This window comes from Pleurodeles waltl, chromosome 5 (assembly GCF_031143425.1).
Source record: "Pleurodeles waltl isolate 20211129_DDA chromosome 5, aPleWal1.hap1.20221129, whole genome shotgun sequence".
NCBI classification, from domain to species: domain Eukaryota; kingdom Metazoa; phylum Chordata; class Amphibia; order Caudata; family Salamandridae; genus Pleurodeles; species Pleurodeles waltl.
The window spans coordinates 650811649-650827065 of NC_090444.1; positions in this window are offsets into that span (position 1 = coordinate 650811649).

Sequence of the window (15417 nt, forward strand, 5' to 3'; positions counted from 1 at the left end):
AGGAGGGTCCACAAATGTCCACTCCACCCCCAGAAGAGGCCCAGAGTGATGACAGCACCTCTGTTGACCTGGATCTAGATGACCAGCCTGGCCCATCGGGGACCTTGGGACAGTCGGTTCCCCTCAGACAGCCACAGGCCACCGCAGACCTTCCCCCCTCTGGGAACACCAGCACAGCACCCACCCAGCGGGCCCATCCCTCTGTCCCCAGGACACGTCAATCAGCGGTGTGTCCACCACTACAGGGAACCCAGGTTAACCCACCACCCCAACAACAACAGGGACCTGGGAGCAGTGGTAGTGGGCACACGGTCCAGGGGACAGAGGCCCAGGGAAACAGGGGAACTGGGAGGGCTGCTGTGCGACAGGGGGGGGGACAGGCCAAGGGAACCCATTCTCCAAGAGGCCCTCTCCTCCATCATGGGAGCCTACCATCATTCCCAGGAGACGATGGCGACGGTACTGGCCAGGTTTCAGGAGATCCAGCTCCTGCAGGAGGAACAGTATTTGGGGTTCAGTGAGGAACTACGAACCACCAGTTCCGCCCTGGGCACCATTGTAAGGGCTCTGAATCTGGTAGTCACCACATTGCGGGACACTGTGGCACTACAAAGGGCCCCTGACACTAGCATGGACCAAGAACTGCCTACCACCTCTGCCGGCGCTAGTGGACAGGAGGCCCCGCCACAGGACCAACAGACCACCAGCACACCACCCCCTGCAGAAGGAGAACCACCCCGCAAGCGGTCCCTGAGATCCAGGAAGAAGACAGAGTAAGATGCCAAGACCCCCGCCAGGAAAGGATACCTCTCTGATTGTCATCCCACTGTCCCACATTGTCACCCTGTCCATCCTTAAACTGTCCCTGCTCCACTTTCCACAGGCATTTGGACAATGCACCTGTGATACAAATAGTCTGGACTCTGCCATAGACATTCCTCCAACATCACCCCTCACCGATTTGCAACCACCCACCAATATAGAGCACTGTAATAAACACAGTTATTGCACAAAACAATCAGGAGTCTGGCTGTGATTTTGAACAAATGTATTAGACATTACCGTGCCAAAATGCTTATTTACATTGTGATGCCAACATACCAATGTCACACAGCTGTAGTCCATGGGGAAACAAAGCAGATGTCACACAGTGGGGCCCACATCTCTGAAATCGGAAGGGAAAGTCACAACTCAGTTACCATACACTGGGTGAAAAGGACAGACAGTAGAGAGGTAGTAGTGTTTAAGTATATGTAATATGCCGGTGTGTATTCTTACCTGTGTGTCATTGGAAATACTGCTGTATTACTGTGTTCCTGTTGTCTATGTCGTCTTCTTCGGCTTCCTCGTCTTCACTCTCCACAGGCTCCACAGCTGCTACAACACCACCATCTGGACCAACCTCCTGCAGAAAAGGCACCTGTCGTCGCAAAGCCAGGTTGTGAAGCATACAGCAGGCCACGATGATCTGGCACACTTTCTTTGGTGAGTAGAATAGGGATCCACCTGTCATATGGAGGCAGCGGAACCTGGCCTTCAGGAGGCCGAAGGTCCGCTCGATCACCCTCCTAGTTTGCCCATGGGCCTCATTGTACCGTTCCTCTGCCCTTGTCCTGGGATTCCTCACTGGGGTCAGTAGCCATGACAGGTTGGGGTAACCAGAGTCACCAATTAGCCACACATGGTGCCTCTGGAGTTGACCCATCACGTAAGGGATGCTGCTATTCCGCATGATGTACGCGTCATGCACTGAGCCAGGGAACTTGGCATTAACATGGGAGATGTACTGGTCTGCCAAACACACCATCTGCACATTCATCGAATGATAACTCTTCCTGTTTCTGTACACCTGTTCACTCCTGTGGGGGGTGGGGGGGCAAAGCCACATGGGTCCCATCAATGGCACCTATGATGTTGGGGATATGTCCAAGGGCATAGAAATCACCCTTCACTGTAGGCAAATCCCCCACCTCAGGGAAAACGATGTAGCTGCGCATGTGTTTCAGCAGGGCAGACAACACTCTGGACAACACCTTGGAAAACATAGGCTGGGACATCCCTGATGATATGGCCACTGTTGTTTGAAATGACCCACTTGCTAGGAAATGGAGCACTGACAGCACCTGCACGTCAGGGGGGATCCCTGTGGGTTGCCAGATTGCTGATATCAGGTCTGGCTCCAGCTGGGCACACAGTTCATGAATAGTGGCTCGGTCAAGCCTGTATGTCAGTATGACATGTCTTTCCTCCATTGTCAACAGGTCCACCAGCGGTCTGTACACCGGAGGATGCCTCCATCTCCTCGCATGTCCCAGCGGACGGTGCCTATGAAGGACAACAGCGAGCACAGAGTCAATCAACCCACAGGTACGTAACCACAGCTTGCACATAACACGATTCTCAATCCATTGAATGGTTTGTATGAGTGTTGATGCAAGGCTTAGGTATGTGTGACGCAGTAAAAAGTAAGCCATGTGGGCCCCTGAAATGGCGGCTGCCTGACCTGTAAAGTGCGACAATGGGATGTGAGGTAAATGCGCTGGCTTTGCACACCGTGGCGGTAGGCGGTCGAAGACCGTGGCGCAAAGCAGTATTGGTTAACATTGAACCCTATGGGTCTCAGGAGCCAATGATGATGTGCGCCGGCGGTCGCGGTACGCACTGCCGCGGTACGCACCGCTGCGGGCGTGACCGCCATTTTCTATCTGCTTAATCACTCGATACCTGATCTTCGACAGGAGAGGACCTACACTGCAAGTGCTGCTGTGACCTCGGTCTGGAAGAGACAATGGCTCATGCGACTGGGGAAAGGGCCCCTGCCTTCACTGCGGAGGAGTTGGAGAAACTTGTGAGTGGGGTCCTCCCCCAGTACGCGCTACTCTATGGTCCTCCAGACAAACAGGTAAATACACTGGGAGCATGCTTTATGGGCTATGCCTGTGTTGAGTGGGGTGGATGAAAGATGGTGGGGAGGGGAGCGATTGAGGCATGCATCAAACGACGGTGAGAGCATGTGCCACATGGCAAGGGTAGGGATGGGGGGCCACTCACATTGAGGGTGCAGAAGGTGATGACTATTCTTCTCCCCCTGTACATTTCACATAGGTCAGCGCCCACCAGAAGATCGATATTTGGCGTGCCATCACCAAGGACGTCCGGACCCTGGGGGTCCACCACAGACGGGACACCCACTGCCGGAAGAGATGGGAGGACATCCGCCGCTGGAGCAGGAAGACGGTGGAGGCTCAGCTGGGGATGGCCTCCCAACGTGGGAGGGGTGCCAGTCGGACTTTGACCCCCCTGATGTCCCGGATACTGGCGGGGGCCTACCCCGATTTGGATGGGCGCGTGAGGACATCACAGCAGACACAAGGGGGTGAGTACACTCTCATTCTGCTGACTTTGCGCTCAGTGGAGGTGTCTGGGTGGGGGAGGAGGGCTGTGGGTATCCCTAGGCCAGGGCGATTTCTGTAGGCTAGGCCCCTCCGTAAGGCATGACCCTGTGCCCCCGCCCCCACCTCTGTAGGGTGCCAAGTACAGCTATTCATGGCCCTGTGTCATCTATATGTGCAGATGTCGTCTTAACTTGTAGGCCATGTCCCACGGATTGAGTAGTCGACCCCAAGTGCGCGGCGTAGTGCAGGGGGCTTCTGTGTCTGTCCTGTCCGCCAACGGTGTCACCAGTGCATGCACTCAACATGTCTTTATTCTCCCCCCCCCCTTTTTTGTGGTCTTCCTGTTCATGTGTGCATTAGCATCATCAGGCGGAGGAGAAGTGGCATCGGAGCACGAGGGAGCTGCATCCCACATGGCCATGGAGGGCCACGCAACGGACTCCGAATTCACCAGTGGGACAGAGGGCGAGGTGAGCTCCACAGCGGGGACTCGGGCAGACATCAGTGACACCGACTCGTCCTCTGAAGGGAGCTCACTTGTGGTGGCGGCAACATCTGTGCCCCCCGCAACAACAGGTACAGCCGCCACCCACCACACCAGCACCGCCCTCCTGAGGACGCTCACTGTTGGGCAGTCTACCATTTTGAATGCCATCCAGGGTGTAGAAAGGGAGGTGCACCAGAGTAATGCATACCTGGAGGGCATTCATTCTGGTCAGGCTGTCCTTCAGCGATCGTTCCAGACTCTGGCCTCGGCACTGATGGCAGCTATTGTCCCTGTCTCTAGCCTCCCCCTCCAACTTCCTCCACCCATACCCTATCACCTGTACCTCTGCCTATCCCCGACACACCATCAGACCAGCCTGCACACACCTCAACACCCAAGGGAAGCTCAGCCAGACATAAGCACCACACATCACACAGGCATTCACACAAGCAACATCCACATACAGACATACCAACACCCACTGCCTCCATTGTGTCCCCCTCCTCCTCGTCTCCCTCCTCCCTCCCTCCCTCCCTGTCACGTCTCCACTCACACCTGCATGCACAACATCTTCAGCCACTACGTCCCTCAGCAGCACACACACACCAGAACCCCCGCACACGTGCAGTCACCACCCCCACTGCCATTTACACGTCCCCTGTGTCCTCTCCCAGTGTGTCTGTGACCCCCTCTTCCAAGATACACAAACTCAGGCAGCCACCCACCCAACAGCCACCCACCTCACGACAGCCTCCAGCCCAAGCACCTGCACCCAAAGCCACCAGACTTACAACTCCTACAACTACAACTACAACCTCTTCCTCCACTCCCATACCCACTGCACCTACCCGTCCCACTGCTCCTAAAAAGCTTTTCCTGTCTAAACTCAACCTCTTTCCACCAACTCCCCCACCCAGTCCATGTCATAGGACTACAGTCAGCACCTCAGCCACGACAAAACCGGCCCCTGTCATCACAGTCTGCCATGGACTGTGGAGTGCCCCACCCTCCATGGCAGCCAGTTTGGTGCGAAGCCAAGGCACGGGCAGCCCACCCCCGGAGAAACATCCCAAGATAGGCAGTGGCCGGCGCGAGAGGGTGAAAACACCAGGGACTAAAACCCCTACCAGGGCTCCGGCAGGAAGTGTAGAGACAGCTGGCACACCGCCCAAGGTGGGGAAGGGCCACAGACGATCAGGGAAGGTTGGGAAGGGCAGCACGCCCGACAACACCGCCATCAGCCCAGCTGGCCAGGAGGGCCCCGCCAGCCCCATCCCAGGTGGGCAGGAGGCCACCAACAGCACCGGCACAGCTGCCCAGGACGGCCCGCCAGCCACAGGACAGATGGGCAGGAGGGCCCCGCCAGCCACAGGACAGGTGGCAAATGACCTCCCCGCCATGGCCGGAACCGCTGAACTGAGCCCTTCATCTCAAGCACCGCTGCACTGGGCACCGCCGTCTCAAGTACCGCTGAACTGAGCCCTTCATCTCAAGCACCGCTGCACTGGGCACCGCCGTCTCAAGCACCGCTGAACTGGGCCCTTCATCTCAAGCACCGCTGCACTGGGCCCTTCATCTCAAGCACCACTGCACTGGGCACCGCCGTCTCAAGTACCGCTGCACTGGGCCCTTCATCTCAAGCACCACTGCACTGGGCACCGCCGTCTCAAGTACCGCTGAACTCGGCCCTTCATCTCAAGCACCGCTGCACTGGGCACCGCCGTCTCAAGTACCGCTGAACTGGGCCCTTCATCTCAAGCACCGCTGCACTGGGCACCGCCGTCTCAAGTACCGCTGAACTGGGCCCTTCATCTCAAGCACCGCTGCAGTGGGCCCTTCATCTCAAGCACCGCTGCACTGGGCACCACCGTCTCAAGTACCGCTGAACTGGGCCCTTCCTCTCAAGCACCTCTGCACTGGGCACCGCCGTCTCAAGTACCGCTGAACTGGGCTCTTCATCTCAAGCACCGCTGCACTGGGCACCGCCGTCTCAAGTACCGCTGAACTGGGCCCTTCATCTCAAGCACCGCTGCACTGGGCCCTTTATCTCAAGCACCGCTGCACTGGGCACCGCCGTCTCAAGTACCGCTGAACTGGGCCCTTCATCTCAAGCACCGCTGCACTGGGCACCGCCGTCTCAAGCACCGCTGAACTGGGCCCTTCATCTCAAGCACCGCTGCACTGGGCCCTTCATCTCAAGCACCGCTGCACTGGGCACCGCCGTCTCAAGCACCGCTGAACTGGGCCCTTCATCTCAAGCACCGCTGCACTGGGCACCGCTGTCTCAAGTACCGCTGAACTGAGCCCTTCATCTCAAGCACCGCTGCACTGGGCACCGCCGTCTCAAATACCGCTAAACTGAGCCCTTCATCTCAAGCACCGCTGCACTGGGCACCGCCGTCACAAGCACCGCTGAACTGGGCCCTTCATCTCAAGCACCGCTGCACTGGGCCCTTCATCTCAAGCACTGCTGCACTGGGCACCGCCGTCTCAAGTACCGCTGCACTGGGCACCACCGTCTCAAGCACCGCTGAACTGGGCCCTTCATCTCAAGCACCGCTGCACTGGGCACCGCCGTCTCAAGTACCGCTGCACTGGGCACCGCCGTCTCAAGCACCGCTGAACTGGGCCCTTCATCTCAAGCACCGCTGCACTGGGCCCTTCATCTCAAGCACCGCTGGCCCATGAGCGGCAGGGGCTGGCCCGCATCTGTGTCGGGCAGGGCTGCACGAGGCACTCTTGGCACCAGGCCCCCTCCAGAACCAGTGGAGACTGTTATCCACTTGTGAGACTGTGGCTTTGCACTCCCCAGGATTGGACAGTGGGCAGCCCACTCACTGTCTGGACTTGTGAGACTGTGGCTTTGCACTCCCCAGGATGTAACAGTGGGCAGCCCACCAACTGTCTGGACTTGTGAGACTGTGGCTTTGCACTCCCCAGGATTGAACAGTGGGCAGCCCACACACTGTCTGGACTTGTGAGACTGTGGCTTCGCACTCCCCAGGATTGAACAGTGGGCAGCCCACCCAGTGTCTGGGCTTGTGAGACTGTGGCTTTGCACTCCCCAGGATTGAACAGTGGCCATGGAGGCCCCTTGTGGATCTGGCGTTGTGCACTCATCTGGCTGAGGTGCCCCCCTTTCCCCTGAGGTGCCTGTAGTTTTGCTATCTGATGCCCCTGCAGTGTTCTCTCCGTTGGAGTCAGGTATCCTGTGTGGGCTCTGCCCATGTGATTTGGGCCCAGTGGTCCACGGACAATGTCTGCTACAATGCTCGGACTTGTACATTTATGTATATAAGAGTTTTTGATGTGTATATATATTTTTTGGGCAGTAATGCAATATATTCCAATGTTCAGAATCATTTCCTTTTGTATTTGCATTCTTCCGGGGGTTTGGGGGGTGTAACTCTGATGTGTTGCTATGCATTGATGTGTGTGTTGTAGTGGGTGAGGGTGAGGGTGGGTGTGTCGCGTATGTGTGTACCCGTAATATTTTCCCCTCCACCCTCCCCTGTGTCGTAGGTGCAGTACTCACCGTTGTCTTCTGCGCCGGCGTTCGTGCTCCTGGTAGAGGAGCAGTTAGACTATCGCTGGGAGTATGTGGAGTTCGGGTTCCATGCTGTCCTGATTCCTCGTAGGGTGTATGGAGGTGAGCGTTTTCCCTTCGAAATGGCTGTTTCCGCCGTGTTTTTATCGGCAGGGCTACCGCCCCGAAAAAGGTGGCGGATTGGTAGGTTGTGATACAGTGGGCGGTACAATGTCTCCCTCCTGTCTGTTGGCGGTGACCGCCGCGCTTTTTGTTTGTACCGCCGTGGCGGGCGGTGTGTTAATGTGGCAATCTCTGTTGGCGGTTTCAGCCAGGGTCGGAATTCCATTTTTTTTCCCACCAGCCTGTTGGCGGTTTTGCCGCCGCTTTAACACCGACCGCCAGGGTTGGAATGACCACCCTAGTCTCTTCATGATTGCTACTCAGCAGAACTATGCACACTCCCCAGCAGATAGACACATGCTCAGTTGTGGTCATACAGATCAGGATATCAAATTTTCCTCTGCAGTACTTGACGTAAGCTTTACACTCTCATGTACAGAGCTCAGGTGCTTGCACATGTGGCACATGTGACATTATTTGATGTCCTTCGTTGTTTATTTGTGCAACTTGTTGGGCTTGTATATATGTGACTTCAATATTGGAAACGTGCCAGGGTACAGATGGTGTTCTCTGTCACAGCCTCCTGTCATGTGGCATGCCATGGGCAAATACCATAGTATGCTACTGCCCAGCATGACTGGGTTTTGTTCTGACCTGCCCACCCTCTCTGTACATATGTGAAATGTTGACATGTAGACATTGATGTATTGTACAGTTAGTGCAGGTCTATATTTGTCCCTTCTCCATGTTTTCCTGCACTACTGGTAAGGCATGTCTAATCACCTAGATTGCTCCCATTCTTTAGGATGCTTGCACTTTGTACACATCTTCTACAGCAACGTTGTCTGGTCATACATGGACAGGATGCAACATGTTGTCACGTAGGTTCTCATTAGGGTAATGAGGCTGCTGGATTTGAGATGTAGGATCCCCTAGGTTGTAGGTACTGAGTACGATTCCACACCTGGTGACACCTGTTGGCCTAATCCAGGGTTTCTGACTAACTAGCAGTGCCCCATCTCTGACCGAGATGATTGTGGCAACCGAGCTCATGGTAAGATAAACTCCCCAGGGAATCGTGGTAAATCAGATCACATCCCGTTCTCTCAGTTACTAAGATCTCACTGAGGCAAAGACAACAGAGACCGAATATATTTAAATAAGCATTTATTCAAATATCTGCATCTTAGATAAAAGCAGTAACGAGGATAATGAAAGACAATAGGAGCAGGCATGTGACTAAAAATGTAAACCACAAGAACAGTCCTACCATGCTGTCTAATCAGGGGAGTTGATCTATAGCCCCTCACCTACGCTATGTATGAGCACAGCATACTAAGCCTAATCTGCCCTTTGGGTTTCACCCTGGGAGAACATCATCCCTCATACCTGAAGAAGAGGCCTGAGGTCTAAAACGACACCGTCCTCATCTAGATCTGGGCTTGATCGTCTAAGCAGGTAGCTGTAGTGAAGCTTGCACCAGTCAGCATACAGTTGTGGTCATCTGGCTCCCTCTAACGTGTCTGGGACTAAGGGGTGTTTTATAATAAACCAGCTGACATTCTAAGAAATGGTCCCCATGTATGAGTGTGTTGTTTACTGTGAATGCAGGAGACACATCATACCATGTTTGTCGGCAACCCTATCTGACTGTAGCCTTGGAGAAAGCACAAAGTGAAATATATGTCCTATTAAGAACGTGATGCTTTCCTAGGAGAAAGAACAACAAGATAGAGAGAAATAAAAGAGCACTGCAAATTAAGCTACTGCTAGAAAAATAAAGCAATGCTGAATAAAATGTAGATGCACAACCCCCATGGAAATGACTCCTGTCCTAGCAAAGACAGGAGTCATGCCCCCCTGCCCAATGGTCATGCCCAGGGGATTTCTGTTAGGCCCCCCTATTCCACTCTCAAAAAAACAAAAAATTATACTTACCTGCACTCACCATGGATGGGTCCCCCCATCCATGGGTGTCCTCCAGGGGTGGGCTAGGGTGGCAGGGGATATCCCTGTGTGCAGGGAAGGGCGCCTGTGGACTACTTCCATGGTCTCCCACCATGGAAAAGAGTCCACAGGTCCCTTAATGCCTGTCCTGACCCAGGTGTTACTTTTTGATGCAAATTGGGATTTCTGTCATTTTCCAGCTCCGCCACCCAGCCGTGCGTCATTTTTGTGTGGTTAGATAAATGTCCTCCAGTGTAGCCAAGTCCACCAGGGGTCTGTACACGGGGTTGTCTCCTCCTCCTATTCATCCACAGCGGTGGGTATCTAAGGGGCACAAGAGTGAGTTGGCTATCACAATTTGAACAATGGAACCACCTCAGTGTATATAGTGTATTTATGTGATGGGACAGTGGGAATGGCGAGGTATGTGCAAATCTAGGCAGTGACGCAGTTAAGGTTGATATGATCGTTGTCCACCACCATGAAATGGTGACCGCCTGTCCTGTATGTAGGGACAGGTGGAAGTGAGGTAACTCTGTCGATGCTGGGCGTTGTGACGGAAGGCAGTTCCTCATTGGATAATATGAGGATATATGGAGTACAGTGGCCAATGGGGAGAACACCTACACTGCGTGTGCTGCTGTGACCTGTGTCTGGAACCTACCATGGCCCGTGTGACTGGGGAAAGGGCCCCTGCCTTTACTGCGGAGGAGTTGGAGCGATTGGCGGATTGGGTCCTTCCTCAATATGGACTGCTGTATGGGCCTTCAGACCAACACGTGAGCACACCTTGGGCATGATGCATGTGTGAAGGATACATGGGGATGTGTGTGCAAGCATCGTGTCAATGGAGGGGATGTCTTGTGGTGGTGTACATGGTGTGCGCCGGGCGATGTGTGTGCCAATGGTGATGTAAACGGGATAGGTGGGCCATTTGTGTGACAGGCTGGATTATATGTGTAATGGTGTCCTCCTGTCAGTATTACCTCTGCAGGTCAGCTCCCATCAAAAGAAGGGATTATGGCGTGTCATCACTAAGGACGTGTGGACCCTGGGGGTCTATGGCAGACGGAGCACCCACTGTCAGGAATGGTGGAAGGACCTGAGACGCTGGGCCCAGCTGGGGATGCCCTCCCAACAAGAAAGGAGCGCCCGTCGGAACCTGACCCCACTGATGACCCACATACTGGTGGTGGCCTTCCCAGAGATGGATGGGCGCTTGAGGGCATCACAGCAGCCACAAGGTGGTGAGTACAGTGGCCGTTACAACAATAATTGGTAGGTGGCATGGATCCAGGTGGTGGGTGTGAGTTAGTGGGTGCCTCTTAATGCCAGGTCAGACATTGTAGGGTGATCCAGCTCAAAGGTAATGGGTGTATTGCAAATGCAGGTAACCTAGCTTGTTAGCATTCCATGTCAGTCAGGGCTTTTTGGGTCCCAGGAGGTGTGCAGTTGGCGGTGTTTGGCCCTCATCTTGCCGTGGCATCTAGCCAAATCAATGGCAGTGCAATGCATAGTGCTCAATCCTGATCCCGGTGTGTGACGGTGCTGTGTATGCCAACTGTGGTGTTGGTGCAGTAATTGACCCAGTGTATCCTTTCTCTCTCTCCCCTTTCTTCTTCTGTCATCCTGTCCATGTGTGCATTAGCATCATCTGGCAGAGGAGCGGGGCACCACTGACGCCGAGGGAACAAGTGGGACAGAGGGCGAGGGGAGCACCATGGCGGAGACAGGAGGTGACAACACAGACTCAGATACCTCCTCCGATGGAAGCTCCCTGGTGGTGGCGGACACCTCTGTGATCACCCAGCTGCAGGTACAGCTGCCACCCCCGTACCAGCACTGCCCTCCCAGTAGCCCCTCACGAGTTGCCCGTGCCCGCTCACCCAGGAGGGTGGGCATCGCCTTCGCCCCAGGCACGTCAGGCGCAAGTCAGGTTAGAGCCAATATTTTTTACTATAATCTGACTTGCACCATTCTTTGTCGCACAACCCCCAGTCTTACCTTCGCCTCCGCTGCCCGGTTGCCATAATTTATTTTGACGCAAACCAAGCCGCAGCGCTGGCTAACGTCATCCATAAATAAGGCGCCCAGCAGGAGCGTTGGAATGGCGTTTGCCAGCAGTAAACATTTTGACGCAAATCTGCCCTGCCGCTGATTTGCACCAAAAAGTATAAATATGGGCCATAGTGTTTGTCCCCGCCACCAGAATAAACAGGTGTTCAGGAATCATACGAGTTTCCACTCAATAAATGTGCAAATGGTGTGCCTGGCGGACCAATACATCTCCCACGTCACTGCCAAGTATCCTGGGTCGGTGCATGACGCCTTTGTCCTGAGGAATAGCAGCATCCCAAATGTGATGGCCCAACTACAGAGGCACAGGGTGTGGCTGAAAGGTGAGCCAGGGTCCCCACCCACTGTATGTCAGTGTATGCCTTCAGGTGTCATCCCCATAGATTGTGTAAGGCTAAATGTTGTCCCTCAATACTTGCAGGTGACTCTGGCTACCTAAACCTATCATGGCTGAGAATCGTTATAATGAGGCACATGGGTGAACCAGAAGAATAATAGAATGCACCCTCGGCCTCCTGAAGGCCGGGTTCAGGTGCGTCCATCTGACAGGTGGATCCCTTTGCTACTCACCCGGAAAGGTCTGCCAGATAGTAGTGGCATGCTGCATGTTGCACAACCTGACCTTCGGACGGCATTTGCCTTTTCTGCAGGAGGAGGAGACTGGAAATGACCCTGTGGCAGCAGTGGACCCTGAGGACAGTGAGGATGAGGAAGCAGAGGATGAGGATCTGGACAACAGAACATCTGTGATACGTCAGTACTTCCAATGACACACAGGTGAGATAGTGCAACTAACCATTCCTCTGACTATTGATGTTTTCTGTGTTGCTGTAGCATGATGGCATTACCTTCCTTTGCATCTCAACTTATTGTCACCTATGGCTTGTCATTTTACAAATAATAAATTTCTATGAGTATTGGTGTATTCTGTGTGGCATTGCCATGCTGGCATTACCCACTTCTTTGCCCTACTTACTCTTACCTCTGAATATTGATTTTGCAGATGTTGGCGATATCACACATTCTCTTGGTGTGATCACAACAGCCAGCTACAGGCCATTATTTCTATGCTCATTCTATGCACAGTTCATTTGCAATGGTTGTAGCTGTTTCAATCAATACGAATTTGCAATACATGAAGTACTAGTAGTTGTTTTTCATCTAAGGGTATTTATTGTAGTGCTAATATCTACAGAGGAAAGTGCAATGGGTTGGGGTGATGATGGAGGAAAGTCCAGGGTATTATTCCAGTCTGGTTGTAGCACAGGTGCATTGTCCATGGGGACATAGGAAGGGGGGCAATGGCAGTTCAAGATGGAGAAGGTGACTGAGTGGGACACAAGGGGGACAATCAGGAGAGTCTCATTTCCTGGCGGTGGTCTTTGCAAGTGTCTCTGGCTTCTGTCTGGTTCACAGGGAACGTTTGAGGGGTGGTTCACCTTCTGCAGGGGGAGGGGTGCTGGCGGCCTGTTGGTCCTGTGGTGGGACCTCCTGGCCACTAGCGGCAGCAGATGTGGAGGGCTGTTCAGATGACTGGAAAGTGGTAGGGGCCCGCTGGGGTGACCCTCCCCCCCTCATAGTGTTGACCATGTCTGCCAGCACCCCTGCTATGGAGATCAGGGTGTGGTGGATGGACTGCAAGTCCTCCCTCATCCTCTGATATTGTCTCTCCTGCAGCCTCCTGTTCCCCTGCACGTTGTCTAGGATCTGGCCCATCATGTCCTGGGAATGTTGGTAGGCTCTCAGGATCTCGGAGAGTGCCTCCTGGAGAGTCAGTTCTCTGGCCCTGTCCTCCCCCTGGCACACAGCAGTCCTCCCAGTTTCCCTGTTGGCCTGTGCCTCTGTCCCCTGAACCGTGTGCCCACTGACACTGACCCCAGGTCCCTGATTGTCTTGGGTATGAGGTGTGTCCTGGGGTCCCTGTACAGGTGAGGACACTTCTGATTGACGTGTCCTGGGGACAGAGGTGTGGGTACCCTGGGTGGGTGCTGTGGTGTTGGTACCTGATTGGGAGGCTCTGTGGTGGTCTGTGACTGGGCTTAAATGACCGACTGTCCAGTGGTCCCTAATGGGCCAGGTAGATCGTTCAGATCCAGAAGACCAGAGTTACTGTCATCACTGTGGGCCTCTTCTGTTGGGGGACTGGACATTTGTACTTCTGTAGCTTCCCTTCTATGGTTGTTGTTCCCCTGCCAGCTTTTGCTTGTGTATGTCGGTGTGTTGTGGTTATGTTAGTTTTCCTATGCTATGCATGCTTTGGTGATGATTGTCCATGCAGGGCTGGGAGGGGTGTCCATGCATTAGTGGACAGGGTGAACGCCGTGGGACAGCACCCAAGAACAAGGGATGACATCAGGAAGAGGAAGAACGACCTACGGGGGAAGGTGTGTTCGGTAGCAGCAAGGCACCAGCTCGCCATACAGAGGAGGAGTAGAGGCACCGGCGACAGAGGGAGCTGCATCCCACAGGACCCTGGAGGCAGATTCCACTGATGCTGAGGGCACCAGTGGGACAGAGGGCGAGGGCAGCACCACGGCGGACACCGGAGGGGACAATACAGACTTAGATACCTTCTCCGATGGGAGCTCCCTGGTGGTGGCGGACACCTATTTTACTACCCCAGCTACAAGTACAGCCACCACCCCCGTACCAGCACTGCCCTCCCAGTAGCCCCTCAGCGAGTTGCCAGTGCCCACTCACCCAGGAGGGTGGGCATCTCTTTCGCCCCAGGCACCTCATGCCCTGCCCCAGTGAGCCCTGCTGCCCTGAGAGAGGAGGCTATTGACCTCCTGAGATCAATCTCTGTAGGGTAGTCAACCATAGTGAATGCCATCCAGAGGCTGGCATCCCTGATGCAGCAATCTAATGCATTCCTGGAGGGCATTCATGGTGGATTGTTGGCCCAACAGAGATCGATCCAGGCTCTGGCCTCCTCTCTGAAGGCAGCCATTGTCCCTGTTTCAACCGTCCCCCCTCCAACCTCCACTTCCCAGTCCCAGTCTGTGAGAAAGTAGCCTCTTTCTACCCTTGTTACCCCCACTTTTGGCCTGTTTGTGAGTATATGTCAGGGTGTTTTCACTGTCTCACTGGGATCCTGCTAGCCAGGGCCCAGTGCTCATAGTGAAAACCCTATGTTTTCAGTATGTTTGTTATGTGTCACTGGGACCCTGCTAGCCAGGACCCCAGTGCTCATAAGTTTGTGGCCTATATGTATGTGTTCCCTGTGTGATGCCTAACTGTCTCACTGAGGATGTGCTAACCAGAACCTCAATGGTTATGCTCTCTCTTCTTTACAAATTGTCACTAACAGGCTAGTGACCAATTTTACCAATTCACATTGGCATACTGGAACACCCTTATAATTCCCTAGTATATGGTACTGAGGTACCCAGGGTATTGGGGTTCCAGGAGATCCCTATGGGCTGCAGCATTTCTTTTGCAACCCATAGGGAGCTCTGACAATTCTTACACAGGCCTGCCACTGCAGCCTGAGTGAAATAACATCCACGTTATTTCACAGCCATTTACCACTGCACTTAAGTAACTTATAAGTCACCTATATGTCTAACCTTCACCTGGTGAAGGTTGGGTGCTAAGTTACTTAGTGTGTGGGCACCCTGGCACTAGCCAAGGTGCCCCCACATAGTTCAGGGCAAATTCCCCGGACTTCGTGAGCGCGGGGACACCATTTCACACGTGCACTATACATAGGTCACTACCTATGTATGGCATCACAATGGTAACTCCGAACATGGCCATGTAACATGTCTGAGATCATGGAATTGTCACCCCAATGCCATTCTGGCATTGGGGAGACAATTCCATGATCCCCCGAGTCTCTAGCACAGACCCAGGTACTGCCA